General features: G+C 46.7%; 1 protein-coding gene and 1 long non-coding RNA gene across 3 annotated transcripts in view; one reads left to right on the forward strand and one right to left on the reverse strand.

Annotated features, from left to right (window-relative positions):
- Window positions 1-18243, reverse strand: part of LOC144756354 (uncharacterized) — a 98191-nt gene that overhangs the window by 36670 nt on the left and 43278 nt on the right. The gene's annotated exons all lie outside the window — the stretch shown is intronic.
- LOC144756353 (uncharacterized) overlaps window positions 14807-18243 on the forward strand; it is a 430517-nt gene continuing 427080 nt past the window's right edge. The window contains exon 1 of one of the 2 annotated variants that reach the window (XM_078646112.1): window positions 14807-14943. The gene's annotated coding sequence lies outside the window, so the exon portion shown is untranslated. Of the gene's footprint in view, window positions 14944-15084; window positions 15324-18243 lie in introns of those variants that run through there. The other variant, XM_078646111.1, reaches the window with a different exon arrangement.

The following is an 18243-nucleotide window of genomic DNA, read 5'->3' on the forward strand; positions in this document are numbered from 1 at the left end:
AGGAGCAGCTGGGAGGCGGGAGCGGGGCGGCCATTGGGGTTGGCAAGGAGAAGGGGGCGGGGCTGCGAGGGATCGGAGGCGGTGGAATCGGCGGCAGGGAGCAGGTTTGGGCGCACTCAAACCGGGGATCTAGCACACAGGAGAAGGAGTGACAAAGCAAACAAAAGAGACATGGACACACAAGGCAGCAAGTGCACAGCTAAGTCCCGTGGGCAGCAGTGGGGAGATGACGAGCAGCAGCGAGGGTTAGAAGGACAGGGACGCGCTACAGCAGGTGAGCCGTGCGGCGTGGAGGGTGTCCTGGAGTCAGGTCACACTCGCCTACGCCGCGCGGGCTCAATATGAGGCCAAGTGGGAGGGAGGAGCAGCTGGGAGGCGGGAGCGGGGCGGCCAATGGGGTTGGCGAGGAGAAGGGGGCGGGGCTGCGAGGGATCGGCGGCGGCGGGAACGGCGGCAGGGAGCGGGTTTGGGCGCACTCAAACCGGGGATCTAGCACACAGGAGGAGTGACAAAGCAAACAAAAGAGACAAGGACACACAAGGCAGCAAGGGCACAGCTGAGTCCCGTGGGCAGCAGTGGGGAGATGACGAGCAGCAGCGAGGGTTACAAGGACAGGGACGCGCTACAGCAGGTGAGCCGTGCGGCGTGGGGGGTGTCCTGGAGTCAGGTTTCTCCGACTCCTTTGATACTTTCTCTTTGGGGCTCTCTTTCATCTTTTGATCTTGTATGTTTTTATACAAGTGTTTTTTTCCGCTGTGCAAATTAATACATTTTCCGTAGCTCTAACCCTGTTCTCTTGATCACAAGCACACATTTGTGCTCTTCGAAGACTACTTTTTTCCTCTCTGTTTATATATTCACATCGGGGTGCTTTAATGTTTCTCAGGTTTGTGGTCTTATATTTTCGCTGTTACTCTTAATCACTGGATACTTATTTCATTCTCCTTTGGTCTTTGGAACTCTCTGATAACCGTTTTCACCTAGGCATCTTATAATGTGTTTTTGCATTGTGCTTTGATCTTCATTTCTACAGACCCAAAGGTATTACTGTACTAATTTACCAACCTCAAAAAGATTAAACTAGCACTTGGCCTAGTTGAGATTCAAATTCCTGAACAACAGATCCCAAAAAATGGCTTCTCTTTAGGTCTCACTGTATCTTCTTTCTCCCTCTCTCAGACTTCTCCTTCTCTTCTTAGTTCTTTCACTCTTCGTCTCTCTCTCACTCTCTCTCCACTTACCTCGCTTACTCTCATTCTTTTCCTTGATCTCCTTCTCATTATCTTGCTCCCCCTGTGTTTCACTTTCTGTTTTTCCTTCCTCGCTTGTTCTTTATCCTTTATGCTCTTCTTCTTCTTCTGTCATCTCATTTTGTTTCCTCTGGCTTCTCACATTTGTTTCCCCACACATTGTTATACTTCTCAATCACATTTTTCTCTTCTCCTTTCCTTGTTCTGGCTGATGCGCTCTCAGCTCTAATTTTATCTTCCACTGTGTCCCCTATATTTCTCTCTGAGAGTTCAGACTTCTTTATGTGTAGAGGTCTCACTTTGCACTTGAGAAGGGAACTATACAATAAGGTTGGCATCCCATACCGGAGTAATATATTATATAACTGCAAGGGCGGGATTGTCTCATGGATAGGCAGCATTCTAATATAACACTGCATATAGGTTGTAACAACATAATGCCAACTGAAACAAGTACAAATTGGAGCATTTTTGTCCCTACATTAAAATATGCACTGGCGGGCGCTTTGTGTGCTTGGGGTCTCTCCAGTGTCTACCATGGAGCTCAGGTCAAGGCACCTTCCTCCAGCACAAACTTTAGTTTAATTCCAAGTGTTTAAGTTTCTAGAACCAGAACAAAAGCACTCACCTTCGTTCATCCTGGCAAATCACTTTGGGGCAGATGTATCAAAATACCTATTTGCGATTCTCAAATAGCGATTTTTTGAGAATCGCTATTTGAGAATTGCAAAATGGTATATAACTAAAAAAATCACATTTTTTTTGCGATTTCTTATTATTCCTTATTTGCGAATAGCAAATTGCGAATTCGCAATTAAGGAATTTACAGCCACATGCTTTAAGCACAAAAACCGGTCGCAAACGGGTAGATTTTCAGAATCTGCCCCTTTGCGACCGGTATTTTTGCATTTGGGATGCATCATCCTAAATGCAAAAATCGCAATTTAAGGAATCTCTAAATTGAGATTCCTTAAATTGCGATTGCATTTAAGGAATCCCAAATTGAGATTCCTTAAATGCAATGCATCAAAGTAAAAAAATTAGCGATTTCGCTAATAGGAGTAGCAAATCACCATGAAGTTCAACTTCATGGTAATTTGCAAAAACTTTGAAAAATGCACTTTTGTGCATTTTTCAAAGTTTCATGTTGCACACACACATGCCCTAGGGGCATGTGTGTGCGCAACATATGTGCACAGATCAATTTCAGGGGTGCAACAGGGTGTCCTCTGGACACCCCTGCACCCTTGAAATTGCATTCTCAATTTGAGATTCGCAAATTGAGAATGTCTTCCCATTCATTCCTATGGGCCTCTAGGCCCATAGGAATGAATGGGGAGGTATTCCTTAATTGTGACTCGCAATTTGCGAGTCGCAATTAAGGAATATTAAGAAATCACAATTTTTTTAGCGATTTCTTCATGCATAGCCTTTTGCTATTCCTTATTAGCGAATCCTTATTTTTCGCTAATAAGGAATCGCAAATGGCATTGTTGATGCATGTGGGCCATATTCCCATTAATTTCTATGGGTCAGGAGGCCCATAGGAATGAATGGGAAGTTATTCGCAGTTTGCGATTCGGAATTTGAGAATGGCAAATTGAGAATAATTTCAAGGGTGTCATAAGGACACCCTGATGCACCCCCTGAAATTCACTTGTGTGCGCATATGGCGCACATACATGCCCTAAGGGCATGTATGTGTGCCACATGGCACCTTCACAAATGCAAAAAAGGGCTTTTGTGAAAGAAATCGCAAATTACCACCACCTTCAAGTTGGTGGTAATTTGCGATTTCTTAATCAGAAATCGCACAACTTGGGTGTTTCATACATTGCATTTAAGGAATTGCAAAACTTGCGATTCCTTAAATGCAATTGCAAAATAAGGAATCGCAAATTTGCAATTCCTTATTTTGCACTCAAATTTGCTACATACATACCATTTAGCGAAAATGTGTTCGCAAAAGCCGAAGATCTGTGAATTTCGGCATTTGCGAACCCATTTGAGCTTCATACATCTGGCCCTTTGTCTTCCATAGATATGTTTATTTAAGGTATTAAGTACTGGTTCTTTCTTTTTTTATATGTTCTTCTAGCTTTTAGAGGATAATATGTGCATAGCAATTGAGCTTGGGAGTGGTGAGTGATGAACAGAAAGCATTGCATCTGCTGAAAGTGCTTACCCTGCCTTCTCAGCACCTCCTCTAAAGTGTCTCAATTCTGAACTGGTCTGTCATTTGGATGGCTGATGCTGCAGACACTCACTTATAAAGCACCACAACTCCTGACAAGCAGGCAGACCACCATCGAAATACAGCCTCGCTCTCAGAAATAATCTACAAATTAAATCACTGCTCATGTCAGATTCCTATCTGCGGCCAGCAGGCCCGGACTGGCCGTTGCGGGCACCGGGCATTCCCCTGGTGCGCCGCAAGGGTGGGGGCCGTTTTTGTTACAGGGCCGTTTTTGCAGCGTTGCTGCAAAAACAGCCCTGTAACAAAATCAGTCGAAAACCGGCCCCGGCAACGAGCGCGGTCGCACTGGGGGTGGGGGGGCCGGCCGAGCACTTTGCCAGGGCCGGTTTTGGTTCTCAGTCCGGCCCTGGCGGCCAGTCGGTTGCTTTTCTACCTGCCCTTACCCCTCCCTTCCAGTTTCTCTTCAGCGAGTAGAAACAGAGAGGTTGGTGCAAAGTAGATACGAGGAAAAACACTGATCTGAGCAGCCGACCAGTAAAATAAATGCAGTTTTCACAGGCAAGGTGCACCCCCACCTACTCCTGAACCCCAGTTACACTGCACTGGCTGCACTACTGATAGTTAGGTCCCATATTTTGTACCTTCCAATGCGTCCCAGCAGAGTCCTGCTCCTGGAGTTGCAAACATTCATCTGTCCCAGTCAGCTCTGTGCTGCCTCGTCCCTTCTCAGATGAGCAGTGCCCCATGGAGAATGCTCTCTCTGAAGGGTCTGATGGGCTCTGACTAAAGAGAAAAAAGGTTCCGCACGAAGAGTTCAGCCTCCTGAAGCAGCCACAATATTTAGGGTTAAGAAAGTTGAATTGAGTTGCAGCGCTGGTATAAAGGGAAGCGCACGAACGGGCACAAACAGTTGTTCAAAATAACAAACCGAAGCTGACAGAACAAACATTGGCATAGCCAATAGGTCTCGCCTTTGAGACATTAAGTGTTTAGTTATTCAGCACAATATCTTTGGTGCAACAACATCAACTGTTGCATGTCTAAACACTTATAAGGTACAAGGTTTAGCCATGCAACAGCTGATGTTGTTGCACCAAGGATATTGTGCTGAAAAACTAAATACTTATAATGTCCCAAAAGCGAGACCTATTGGCTATGTCAATGCTTGTTTTATCTTAATGTTTGTGAATGTTAAGAGGAAACCCTTTTTTTTTGTGTCCTATGCGCATGTACAGAGATTTGCACAAGCATGTCGTGATCAAGTTGTCCACGATCTAGGAGTTCGCGAACAGTGCAACCATACATACTTTCACATTCTCACTGGACAATGGCATTTTGCTTTGCATCTCCAAAACGACTTAATGGGGTTACTTCAAGCCACAGAGTGACAGAAAGGCCATAAAAATATAGGGGCATATTATCAAGGGGGGGCGATAGGCAATTTTCGCCGCTTTAGCGGACGTTTTTGGCCGCTAAGCGGCCATAATACTATCGCCCTATTAGCAAGCTGTCGCTAACAGCAGTTAGCGACAGCTTGTAGGCGATAGCGAGCGGTTTGGGGCCCGCTTTGCATGTCAGTGATATTTATCGCTAATGACATGCAAAGTGGGCGTACCCAACCTGTTAGCGACTGAAAGCAGTCGCTAATATCGCTATCGCCTATTATCAACACAGGCGTAGCAATCAAAATATTCGCGCTAAGCGCGAATATCTCCAAAAACTAACACCTGCTCAGACCAGTTCTTAGCCATTATATCCAATGGGAGGTGGATATAATGGCTAAGACCCTGTTAGCGATAATGCGTGAATATCGCTGTATTCTCAGCGATATTCACAGATTTTGCCGCTATCGCCGGGAATTTTATCGCTTTTGAGATAAACGTTGCTAATAGCACGTTATCTCAGCGATAAAATCCCGTGATGCACGGCGATAAAAAAATTGCCGCTAACCCTACCTAGCAATACATATCGCTATTTGTTGATAATATGCCCCATAGTTTGCAATTGTTCAGCTGTTTTGCAATGACATGCTAAGATAAACGTCCAATACGAAATAGTATTTTTTGGCGTGTGCGGAAAAAAAAGTTGGGGCCCCCATTACAACTTAACTTTTGAACCTTGTTACCAATTTGCACCAACACAGGCATGCTCTTACATATCATTGCAATCTTTTATTGCCCAAGGGCTGATTCTAATTTCTCTGGGTGGGGGGTTAGTAAGGGGATAACGTTATTACTGGTGCAAAAATCGGATATCCTATGGAATGAGGTGTCAGCCTTTCATTAACACAAACATGTTTCTTCTCAGTTAAATACAACATGCAAGAATACATCTGTAGCCTTTATGAGCTATTTCTATGTGCACACCTTTGGAAATCTTCGAAATTCACCCCAGAATACCTACCATCAGCTTCTTCCCACACATTCTAAACTCAGCTCCACTCCATACTGGGGGAGGTAATTTAATCCTTAGGAACACAGAAAAATCATGTTGTGTGTCAATTTTAACACATTCGTGTTTCGGCTCACAGTGATGTCTAAATTACGAACAAAGTGGTGTAGGCGATATGGTGAAGTGGCAGGACGGTGAGGAGAGCTTTGTGGTTTATAAAAGCTTTAAGAATGCTTTCATCCATCTTTAAGATGTATTCCTCTGCAGGTTCCTCTGAGAAAGTACCCCTCACTGGAATTTACTTGCCACAAGGGGCAGGGGAGGTGGCTGGCAAGTGCGGCCCAGGCACAAAGATACAGTGATAGACTGCTGCTGAAGTCGTCCCTTTGGTTTCCAAATATCAAATTGCATTTCTTCTATTAATTTTTAAACCCTGGCAGCTTTCAGTTAAACTAAAGTGAACATGAAAAGAATGACAAATAAACAGCGAGGAACACAATTTGACGACACAGATTTATTTGAGTTTATTTTTTTAAACAGGCTCCTTCGGATCTGTTTAACAGGCTGACAGTTGCACTGGACTGCTTAATAAAACATTGGATGCAGCGTTTCCAGATAATGTAGAAATGCAAATCCCAGCAGAGATATTTTATTCATGAGCCAGTAATTTCAGAGACTAGCAAAACAAGCATTGGCCGCGCGGCAGTGAAAGTGGCAGCAGGGGGAGGGGGCATGGGCGATTCCCTTTCGGGAGCGTGCGGCCATATGGTGCCACCATATGACGCCGCGTGCTCCCGAAAGGAAATCACCAAGAAGTGCACACGTTGCATTGCAAGCAATGCAGCGCGTGCACGTTTCTGCCCCCAAAGCTGTGGCGATGGCTACAGGTCTCTGTCTTACGCAACGCATACGTGTTGCGTAGGTCGAGACCTAAAAAGGAGCGACAGGAAACAAAGAGGAATAAAAGCACAAGCAATAATAAAAATAACAGGGCCAGTCCCCAGTGGCAAGAGCCACCCACAGGAAGGAGGGACACATTTGAGCAATTAGCCACAGAAAAGCAATGAATTTAAAAAAGCAATCACAGGAACAAATGGCAAGCAAGGGACGTGCTACAAGCCACTCAGAGAAGATACATCATGTCTCCAGAGCGAGACCTAAAAACGAAACTACCATTCCCAAGACACATTAGGCTTGTGACTAAAATGCCAGTGTGGCTGAAGGGGTGACTCATGACAGTGTACCAGTAAACATCACTGCCTGAAACCCACACTGCTGGATGAATAGTTTGAAAACTGTGTGTAGTCAGGCAGGCAGATAAGTAACTGAACCTTCACTTGTGAATTACCCAGATACTTAGCTTATATATCTTCTTTTTAAGTTTCCCTGTTCCACAGAAACCTATTACTGTGTCTCACTCAATTTACCTGTTGTAAATGCCCTAAAACACTGGGCCCCTTAGCGCCTATTGCCTTATGTAAGTGTTTCTCTCTCTGTGACCCAGTTGTTGGTTGCTGCTGAGTTGCCAAGTTTAAAATACTAAACAAGAACAATCCCTCTTTAAAAAGAAGCCAAACCCTAGCACAAGGAGCTCTATATTAAGCCCAAAACGGGCACAGCCCTCAAAATCATGAAAAGGAGGATCATGAACATTAGATAAAACGTGTATTTTCATAAGTGAGAAAACATTTATGATACATGCTTTACAACTTGGGTTACCACAAGGCTGTTTTTTGCAAGCATGACCAGTATTTTAATGTACCAGTCGGTACAAAAATTAGAAAAATCACTTACATTTTTAGGGCACCTCCAACAGGGATAAATGATTTATCCAAGCAGTCAATTCACCTAGGAGGCCCACACCCTACCAGCCGAGGTATTCAATCAAAGCCAGTACATGTTGCAATGGAGAGCCCACATCCATTGCACCATTTTCACAAACTGCCTTGGAATATCTGGATTGCTACCAGCGCTGCATTCACTGCACAAGTGCACATACTCAGTAAGCCAAGGCAAGTTTGGTAAAATTGTAATCAATCGGAGAATTATAATCAGTGAATTGTAGCAGTCTGTTTATTTAATCAAAATCCAATGGTCAGATGTGATTCTTTTAGAATATGCTCCAACTGACCCACAAACATATATTCATTTGACATTTCATGCCTTGAAAAAGCCCTAGGCTTGAATGCCGGATGGGGGCGAAACACGTGCTGGCTGTTTTGAACATATATAAGATTAGCGCTAGGGATTCTGATTCTAAAAGTAAATGGATTGCCACTACTCACTGAATGGAATTCTCCGATTGATTACAATTTTACTGAACTTGCCGTGGCTTACTGAACATGTTCATGATATGAATAGGTGAGGGGCTCCCCATTTCCAAGGCCAAGTTCCTACCAATATATCCTCATTAAAGCAGGACAGGCCAATAAACCTCTCCAGTATTGTCCCACAAGTGCACATATGCAGTGAAAGCAGTCAAATCAGCTAGGAAACTGCCCACACTTGCGGTAAGCTCAAGACAGCAGTGTCTTGAATCAGCTACCTAGGAGTAGGCCCTAGGCCATAAGAACTGTTGCAGCCAGACTTGTCTCTTTATTTTGCCGTGCTGGAGGGGACCTGTACTACAATGCATTACTGGTGACAGTAACTTTGACCACTTGGGAAGAAGGAGGTCATTGGGGCATCTGCATAATATGTGTGTGTGAGGAATATGCCTCTTCACTCCGCATACCATTATCCCGCATGCAGTCACAACGCGGTCGTAACAACGACCGCGTTGTGACAACGCATACCATTACTCCGCAAGTGGTTACAACGACTTGGGGGGGGGGTGCTGGATGTTGGAATAATAAAATGTACTATTCCAACTCCAGTCTGTGCGGACTTTACGGAAGGTGTTGGGTTTTAAATCCAACACCTTCTCCCCCCCCCTCCGCAAGTCGTTACAATGACTTGAGGAGTAATGGTATGCATTTTCACAACGCGGTCGTTATAACGACCGCGTTGTGACAGCATGCGGGGTCACGGATGCGGGGTGAAGGTGCTTTACCGTGTGTGAGATGTAAAATACTCTCATACCTTCATTGGGATGAATAACGCTAAAAAAGAATCTAAATAAATGAGAAAGAGTGACCATAGAGAGAAGGAGATTATTGGGGTGGAGCTATCAAGAAAGCCTGCCCTGAGTATATAGATTACTACTTTCAACTTAGACTGTTGAGTTTCACGACTTTACTATTTCTCATTGTTACTCTTGTTAGGGTTATGTGATTTAAGTTGATTTGTTTTCTTTGGGTTGTAAGGAGGGAGCTGTGCTGTGGGTCTGATATAGCAGAGATTATATACTATTTGGACGGTGGCAATAAAAAGAACAAAGTCCATAAATTGCATAGAGCCAGGGCTTCAAGTGAGCCGGTCCCTCCGGGTCTCATGCCCTGTAGTGATTTGAAACAGACATTGAAAATGGTCCCTTTCAAGCCCTTTGTTCACGTTCTTACCTCCTCATGCAAAACCACTAATCGATTTCTGAACAATGAGTGTTTAAAACCGTTTATGTAAACTGTTGCTCAAATGGGAATTTACCTTGAAAATAAAAGGCAAGAGGCATTTGGCAAAACAGGAACAGTTGGTTTAATTAAATGTTGCGGCCGGGAGAACAGAGACAATAGGGGGCCTTATCACTATCTCAAAGTACATTGGTTTTAGCCGTCATTATATACATTTCACGGAGTGTCAAAAAAACATGTGTACATTCCTTTAGAGAAGGAACTCCGGCCCGAGTCACAAAGTCATAAATCTGACCACCTAGTATGGAGTGCAGGTGTGTCTCCCCCTTGTGTGGACACAGCACCGGCCAGTAGGCACGTGTCCCTATGTCCTAGATGGAAAGCATGCGGTCAATGCATATAGTGTGCATGCTGTGTTCTGATTGGCTGAGTGTTCCTCATTTCATGTGGCATCTAGCCTTATGGTGTTTAGAGGACATGCACATTTCCGGACAAATGTGTTTTTATTGGAGCTAATCTCCTTGGATCATTGTGGTGTTGATGCCTATTTGTGGGATTGATCTGGGGTTTTCCTGTTCACACGTTTGTCTAAGTGTCACCTCACCTGTGGTCTGTCAATCATTTGTATAGCAATCACCGGTGGAGTGGTGAAAAAAGCTTTATTCCTAGCTACATGGTAAGTGGAGCCATCGGACCCAACGGCTCCAGCAAGGACAGCTCCAAACACAATGACGAAGGAACATACTTACATTCACTAGGAAACACTAACATTCTAGAATTAACTGAATCTCTAAAGTTAAAGGGACCTGTACAAATACAGTTTACAGAGTACTACAAGTTGCTTCAGGCTTAGCTCGCAGTACCTGCCTGACAACGTTTTTCCGACTCAGGGTTGATGGGGAGGTCACATTGAATGGATTTGAAAACAGTAATGCGAGTTTGTTGTTATGCGTACATATATCATGGCGTACACTGACATCGTATTTTCCAAAATTAAAATGTGTGTGTTTACAGAGACATATAAATCTGAACTCACGGAAATAACTTACTTAATATATTCTTTTTCAGGCAGCACAAGAGGTCAGATGTAAATGTAGCTTTCTAAATATGTGCCTATATATACACACATATATATATATATATATACTTTTTTCCACACATTTACAAGGCGATGTTAACATAAGATTAACTATGGCAGGCAGCTGCGGTTCCTCCATAGGAGTGGAGGAGCGTCCCCCCTCCCACACACACACTGCTGAAGAAAGAGTGAAAAATGAAATGGAAATTATTTTATTACCATTTTATTTTTTACTCTCTGCTGGAGTGTGAGGGCAGGGTCAGTGCATCATTGCTGCTTATTGGCAGGAATGAGGCACGGCCCCTTCGGTTTGAAGTGCGCATGTGGGTTTGGCCGGCTATCTTACTACGGCCAGCCTGACAAGCACAATTTAAACTTCTCCAACCCAGCAGTTTTAAGACAGCTGGAACAGCTGGGTTGGAGAGCAGGTGGAGGCCTCTGGTGCCTTTCGAAGCACAGAGGCAGCCTGCTCCAGACACTTCACTCATGCTGCTTCACAGCATGAGAGCAGCGTCTGGATTGGATGAGGTAGTTGGCTGTGTGACTCCACCTCACACTCGGAGATGTCTGGAACCAAGGACTGGAGAGAATCAAGGATGTGCTGCAGGATGAGATGAGTAACTTTTATTTTGTCTTTCTAAGATGCTTATTTTAACCCCTTCGACGCTCATGACGAGCTGGGCTCGTCATGAGGTAGCCTCCTGGCACGCTCATGACGAGCCCAGCTCGTCATGAAACATGGGAATGAGTAAATCCCAGCGTACGGGCGGAATTCCGCCCGCACGCATGCGGTTAATAAGTGTTTTAATGTCATTTTTTATGTATGTGTTTTAATGTAGGTAGCGCCTCACCATATTTTTATGCCACCAACCGCCACTGGATTGTCAGGACCTCCATCCTGAGCAGCCCCACTCTCCTCCTCGCTCTGTCCCCCCTCTGCTGGGAACTAGTTTACCTCCTCCTGTGCTCCCTGAAACAAAGATGAATTAGGTACTTATCTAAAATAAGGTTGCGTGGGCGTGGGGCCTCTGGAGCGCAGGACACTGAGAGGACCGCTGTATGAGCCCGAACCACCACTGATCCCTCATCTACACGTTAACTGCTAAATAGGCACAGACGTGCTGCAATATTGGCAAATCCTACATTAAATTGGTATTGTGGTGTTGCGCGCTGGGCCCAAAGAGGTAAATGCTTCGGGGTTCCAGATTACACAGAACACACAATGGGAAATGCTCGAAGGCTCAAAATGGCGGATCACAAACAACTTTACTACAGAGGTCTTTGCGTGACCAACGAGGATACTGAATGCCCTATAATGCACCCAACTCAGGCGCTATTGATCGGACCCTAATCCCAACAAGGTTTTTGCACCTTTTAACCGCGTTATGTCCCTTGTGCTGATTTTTTTGTTCCTTGAATGTAGCCTGGCTCTAAAATGGCGCCTAAGGAAGGAAAGCAGGGAACATCTTACCGGCTACGGCAGTGATCCAGAATGAAGGTGAGGCGACTGATTGATCATCGTTGTAGATGCAGAGTGAGCGGTCTGTGAGGTGCGCTTTATAGCGGGGTCATCTGTAGCTTCCTCACGAATGCTGACAAACAGTACCTGACTCTAAAATGGCGGACGTGTGAGGATGACGAAGTGCGCATTTATCCCTGCTGAGGTTGCCGAGTCAGACAGTGTTTATGCAGCACCAGCTCTACATGTGAAGTGGCTCGGTATGAGACCGATTTTGCCTCCATGACGATCGTTGTTGGTATGCAGTGTAATTATAACGGTGCTAAAGAAGCGGTGTTGTGAGCTTGCCTGATAACCCTCCGGTACATTGGTTTCTGGATGTTCTCTCCGGTCTCAATCTACGCTGAGGCTCTTTTACTGCTACAATTCCACACTACTGCTTTCTCTCACTTCAATCAATCAATCAATCAATCATATCATTTGTAAAGCGCACTACTCACCCATGAGTGTCTCAAGGCACTGGGGTGGGGAATGCTGCTACTGCTCGAAAAACACTTGCAGTGATCCTTTGCAGATGGGGCAATGAAGGTCTAATTTTAGACAAGTATTGGTTTTGCTGAAATATCAAGAGTGTTATTTTGCACAGAGATACTGATTTTGTGATGACTCATAGTGCCAGTGTTCTGACAGTGTTCTGACATTAAGATGTTGCCAGTTGTAACTATACAACAGTTGGAACCTGCACTGGACATCTATGGCGCCCCCGCTCTTATCCTGCTACATAGCCCTGCAGCTCAGTCCCCTATGAGTAGGAAAAACTGCTTTCACAGAAGACCTGCTTTCTGCGGCAACGGTATGAAGCGGCTGGAGGGGAGGGGCCTGGGCTCGTTGCCGAAGCCAGAGGGCAGGGGCCTGGGATCATTGCCGAGGTTGCCTGAGGAACTGGGACATCTGTGGGATACTCGGGAGCCCCCCGAGTGGGGCGTGTGTCCTGTGAACTTCCCCTTCACCCGCTGGCTACTATATGAATAACAAAGCCGAGAGAGTCCAAAGGGCATGCAGCTCGCGGACGAATGCACTACAGGGACTGACACGGAAGAACCCCCAGTCGGGAGGACCCTGCTACAATGAGTGCCTCTCTCTTCCAAACCAGATCCCTAAAACGGCCCCCATAAGTATGCCCTTGTCCAAAGCACTCCTACTCCCCTTGTTGGGATGGATCCAGCATCTTTGCCCTGGAGTCTAAGAGACCCCTCTGAGAGAGTCCACAGTGACAAGGGAGTCTCATATAGTGGAGGTCTGGGATTGATCCCCTTTCCACTGGGAACTGAAGCCTACCCTGCCGGACGTCGGACACTGTATTCATGCTGGGTTTTCTTCTATCCCCTCCCCCGACCTCTTTCCTCCTTCAGTCTTCTGAGGGTGCCCGTAACCCAGGCCCGGACTGGCCGTTGCGGGCACCGGTCAATCCCCCGGTGTGCCGCAAGGGTGGGGGCTGGTTTTGGGCCCCTGGGGGCCGTTTAAAACCGGCTCTGGCAAAGAGCGTGGTCGCACCCCCAAACCCGCCGGGGGGGGGGACGGCCGAGCACTTTGCCAGGGCCGGTTTTGGTTCCCAGTCCGGCCCTGCCGTGACCAAAGCCCTCCTCTCCCCTTGTTGGGGAAGGATCCAGCATCTATGCCTTGGAGTCTCAGCGACCCCGCTGAGAGAGTCCACTGTGTCAATGGAATCACACATAACGGAGGACTGGGAATGGCCCCTTTACCGCTGGGAACCATTTCCCACCCAGCCGGACGTCAGACACAGTTACTTCCCCGTCTCCATGATGTGTCTTCTACCCCTCCCCGATCTCTTCCCTCCTTCACTCTTTGCCTACCTTCCCTATTCCTTTCCTCTCTCCCCTAAATTTCTCTCCCCCTGAGTGCTTTGTTTATCCTTATGCCTATGCTCCGCCTAATCTCCCTCCCCGTTACCCTTTGACACTACCCCTTACCCTTCTACACGCCTTGAACCAAGGTATGTAACCTGTAACCTATGTACCTTCCGTAACAATGTGTAATTTGTAACCTATGTAAATCGCCTCATGTAAAGCACTCTGATACCTCCGGGTCTAGCCAGCGCTATATAAAACTCATCTAAATAAAATAAATAAAGACACTTTAGATGCATCAGTGGAAGTGTATGCTTCATTTCTGTTTTGCAGGAGAGTGGACATTTGCCCCCAAAACAGGGGCAGCTTTTCAAAATAAATTAAACCTCTGAAAGCTGGGACTGTCCCAGGAAATCCTGGATATCTAGTCACCCCAGCGACGGCTCAACATCCTGTGATTGTGGACATATGACTCCATCTTCCCCCTTACCTACCAAGAAAGAACGTGTCCTTGTGTAATTTACCTGATGCGCTTGAAGCCAGTGCTTAATATGAGCCAGTGCTTTCAGGTGCGCAGCACCAGCACTTAATTGGTTTCCGGTGCTCATCACCGGCACCTAACTGTTCTAAGTATGGTGTTGAATGGTTACGCTGCTCATCTAATTTAGAGATGAGCAGAACAACTGTTGTTTAGGAATACAATATACATTATAGTGCTAATACCTGCCTCCCCAGCCAATCCTTTAGCTTTGGGAACCTGGAATAACCTGCCTTGTATTTACATGCAAGAGAGATGGTTAGTAGTTGTTTTGGCAGCGATGACAAGGGCGATGTGTGGTGCAAGCCTAAGTGGCCTTCTGGTCAGAGCCCTGGCACTTAATATTTTACCAATTAAGCACTGCTTGAAGCGCCTCCAATACCTACGGGTAGAGTTCCGTCTATAATATTAAAACAAACAAACATTAGAACAGGACGCCGGGTGGCACAGCGGTCCGACCCAGTGCGGCTCTTCCTCCATCCCCTTGTGGTCGGTAGACTTCTCGGCGGGTTGGTATCTGCCCTCACGCAGCACAGGCAGCTCGTGATACGCCGGCGAGGCTCAGACGGGGTGGCAGCGGGGGCGCCGGGCTCCCGGGGGCTGCGCAGCCGAGGAGCGGGCCCCCGCTAGGGCACAGGGGCCCTGCCCAGCCTGTGAGTACCAGCGGCAGTCAGTGCAGGCGCATAGCAGCTAGCAGGAAGGGTGCCGCCCAGCCTCTCTCTCCCCACCCTGGCAGCTCTCTCCTCTTCACCACACCCTCTCCCCGACTTCCCCATCCTCGGCCGGTGACAGCAGGTCCCCCCATCCATCCCAGCACAGGTCCCGGCGCCCAGGGATGCCCACCACCTCCTTTTGTTTACCACCGCTTGCTCGCCCTCCCCGGATGCCCCACCCACAGGCACAAACCCCGAGTTGTCTCTTGTGCGCCAAGCTCACTGCGTCCTGTTTGTTTGTTTTTGCATCGCTGAAGGCAGATTCACGCTATCAAAATAGAAAACTCGCGGACTAAATGAAAAAACAAAAACAGGACTGGGTGAGTTACTCGCAGGACAGGGGACAAACAAGGAACACTATTGTTTGAGCGAGCAGAGTGTGCAGCGTCACCGCTTATTGAAATAGCTTCTAAGCGCTACCAGACTAAAAAGCAGGACTGAGATGGTAAAGCGGGCGTTCCTTGTTTGTGTCTGTGTAGCGACACAGATTGTTCTAGTAAACCTTTTGGGAGCGAATCAGCATCATCTCTTGCCTCTCAGTACTATAAATAACCAATGTTCTCGCAGAGCGCAGCGGGGCGCGAGGCCGCCTCCCTTAGCTGTAACTGATCCACAACTCTGTAAATGTCTACTTTCGCTTCGTTGTGCTTTCAGACAGCTGAAATAATGACGACACACAATCTCATGTCTTAATCTTTAATAATACGTTTTCAAAATGGCTTCTCCAGGGGTCGGGCTGGCCTGTAGGCTCCACAGGTCAGTGTGTTGTCTGTTTTCTTGGGCAGTTTGTGGGCCTTTGTTATGGTGAGCTGGGCCGGGTCTCACTGTTGATGCCCCTGATGTTAAAACTAACACACAGCTCAGGCAGGACAAGAGTCCATTTTCATCAGCAGTGGTTTCATCTCCCTATTGTGAGGCGGTTCAATCTCAGAAACAATAAACTTCTCAGAAACAAGCCCCCTCAGCTTGTGTCCCAAGGACTTGGAACAGCCGCCCCCCCTGAAATCAGAGCAGCACCAACCCTCTTAAAATTCAGGAAGAAACTGAAAAAGACCTCTGATAGGCAGTGCTTGAAATGGAAAAATGGAAGTGCAGTTACCCTGTATCAGAGTACCTGCTTTATTTCTGAGAAGTGCTGGTACTCCAATTAACCCCTTCGCTGCGGCGGCTATTCCGCCGCAGCACTAAGGGGGAGGCGGGGCCGCGCGGCGCTCCCGTGCTCGTGACGGAACCACTCCGTCACGGACCTCGGGTGAGCTGTGCTTGTGACGGAACGGTTCTGTCACGGCCCCGCCCGCCCATTAGAACGTCAGCGCAGGTGCGAATTCACGCAGCGCAGGCGCGGCGAGCGGGCCGTGACGAAACCGTTCCGTCACCAGCACAGCCCACCCGAGGCTCATGACGGACGGTTCCGTCACGAGCATGGGAGGGGTTAAACGTATCATGTTACACTTGAGAAGTGCCGGTACTCCCCCTCTCAAAAATGAAGTGCCGGTACTCAGTACCGGATAGTACCGGCCCATTTAAAGCACTGCTGATTGGCTGACTTCTCACAACTTCCACTAGCTCAACTTCCTCCCACTCCTTTAATGCTTCCTTACTGGGATTTTCCATCTTTACACTGCTCTGGTGCTCGACAGGTAGGTTTACGGCTTCAAAATACCAAAATGTATATACCTACTAACGTCAGTACATGCTGTGGGTGTAAGCCCCACCAACTCTTCCAGGCAGCGTCAGCTCCTCCGATATGGCAGAGGAGCGTCGCCCCCACTGTCAGCTACCTTAAAACGTCAGGAAAGAGAAGTACGTTTTGTTATTGATTTTTTTTTCTTTGTCCTCCAGCGGCCCTCTTATCCCCCTCCCCACCCTGGCCCTCCAGTGTTCCACATCACCAGCCACTACTGCTTCCGAGTATTGTAACTAGGGCTTGCATTCTTCTCATCCATCCGACAATAACTTCAATTCACCAACATGCCAAATGCAGAAGCGACATCACTTTATCCTCATCTCACTGCATGGCATCACAGCAGTGGCAGCAAATGAGACAACTTTGGTCCCATTATATGATATTTAACTACAAAGGCTTTACAGTCAGCAATTTTGGAAGAAAAGGGGTTGATACCGATGTCGGTCGGAAGAACTTAGAACCGTATTTGGGTTTGCCAAACCGATCCGAATCCCTTATTTCAGACCGACTAGTTTCCAATTCCGAACAACCAAGTACGATGCCTGGAAACCGTTAGGGCTGACCGAATTGGTTTCATAAGGCCTTTCTGGAGCCGATTTGTACAGCCCTATGTACTTGGTTTGTGAACAAGCGAGTACAATGACCGATTCGGACAGCCTTTCTGATTCAGCTTGCCCAGAATGAAAAGGCAACCAGAATCGGTCTTTGGGGGCCCTTAGCAGGCCCCCCTTCACCCGGGTCTCTCCAAATTGGGCCTGTGGGATCCCTAAAGAACCTCCCTTGCCAGGCATTCACACTGTGGTAGGCATCATGGGGTACCCGCCACAGTATGCAAGGTTTTCCCCAGCCACCCCTTTCTTGATTGGGAGCATGTGTTCTTGTTCGAAAAACACAGGCTCTCATTGAAGTCAATGGTAGTCCTACCAAATTGTATACAGATCCATTGTACTGGTTCGGTCGGACTGCCCCGATCTGAGTCGTACGGAAAGCATTACGGAACCTATTCGGTAGGCATGCTTTCTGAATGAGATCGGAATCGGGCCCTAAGAAGGGCATTTAGCCTGTCCTTGTTATGTATCAATTCTTCGATTTGTTTAGCAAGGCGCTGGAAGATAATTTTTAAGATGATTAGTAGTGAACTTTATTCAGAGATTGGGCACATTCTCATTGGATTGTATTCAGCTCTATCGTGTCTTGGGCAGTAAAAGCATATTAATTGTGAGCAAAACACAAAAAGTGGCATCAGGGACATAATGAATCAGGGTCTACGTGGCCTAGTTTAGATGGTCGCCATTTTCTGGGTTCTATATTAGCAGAGTCCAAATACCTGATGGTAGGGGATCAAACAGTAGGGTGAATTAATGTGAGCAAACCTTTACCTTAACTTCACAGGATAAAGGTATTAGAGTAATTTTATAAATGAATTTGTATGAATTTTAGCATTTTAAAATGTGTGCATCTTAGCTTGTCCCAGACGTGAAAGCCAGCCCATGTGATATCATCTGTTTTAATTAAGATTTTTTCAGCTACCTTTAGACGTTATATTCTTGGAT

This window comes from Lissotriton helveticus, chromosome 5_1 (genome assembly GCF_964261635.1).
Source record: "Lissotriton helveticus chromosome 5_1, aLisHel1.1, whole genome shotgun sequence".
In the NCBI taxonomy this organism is placed as follows: Eukaryota; Metazoa; Chordata; class Amphibia; order Caudata; family Salamandridae; genus Lissotriton; species Lissotriton helveticus.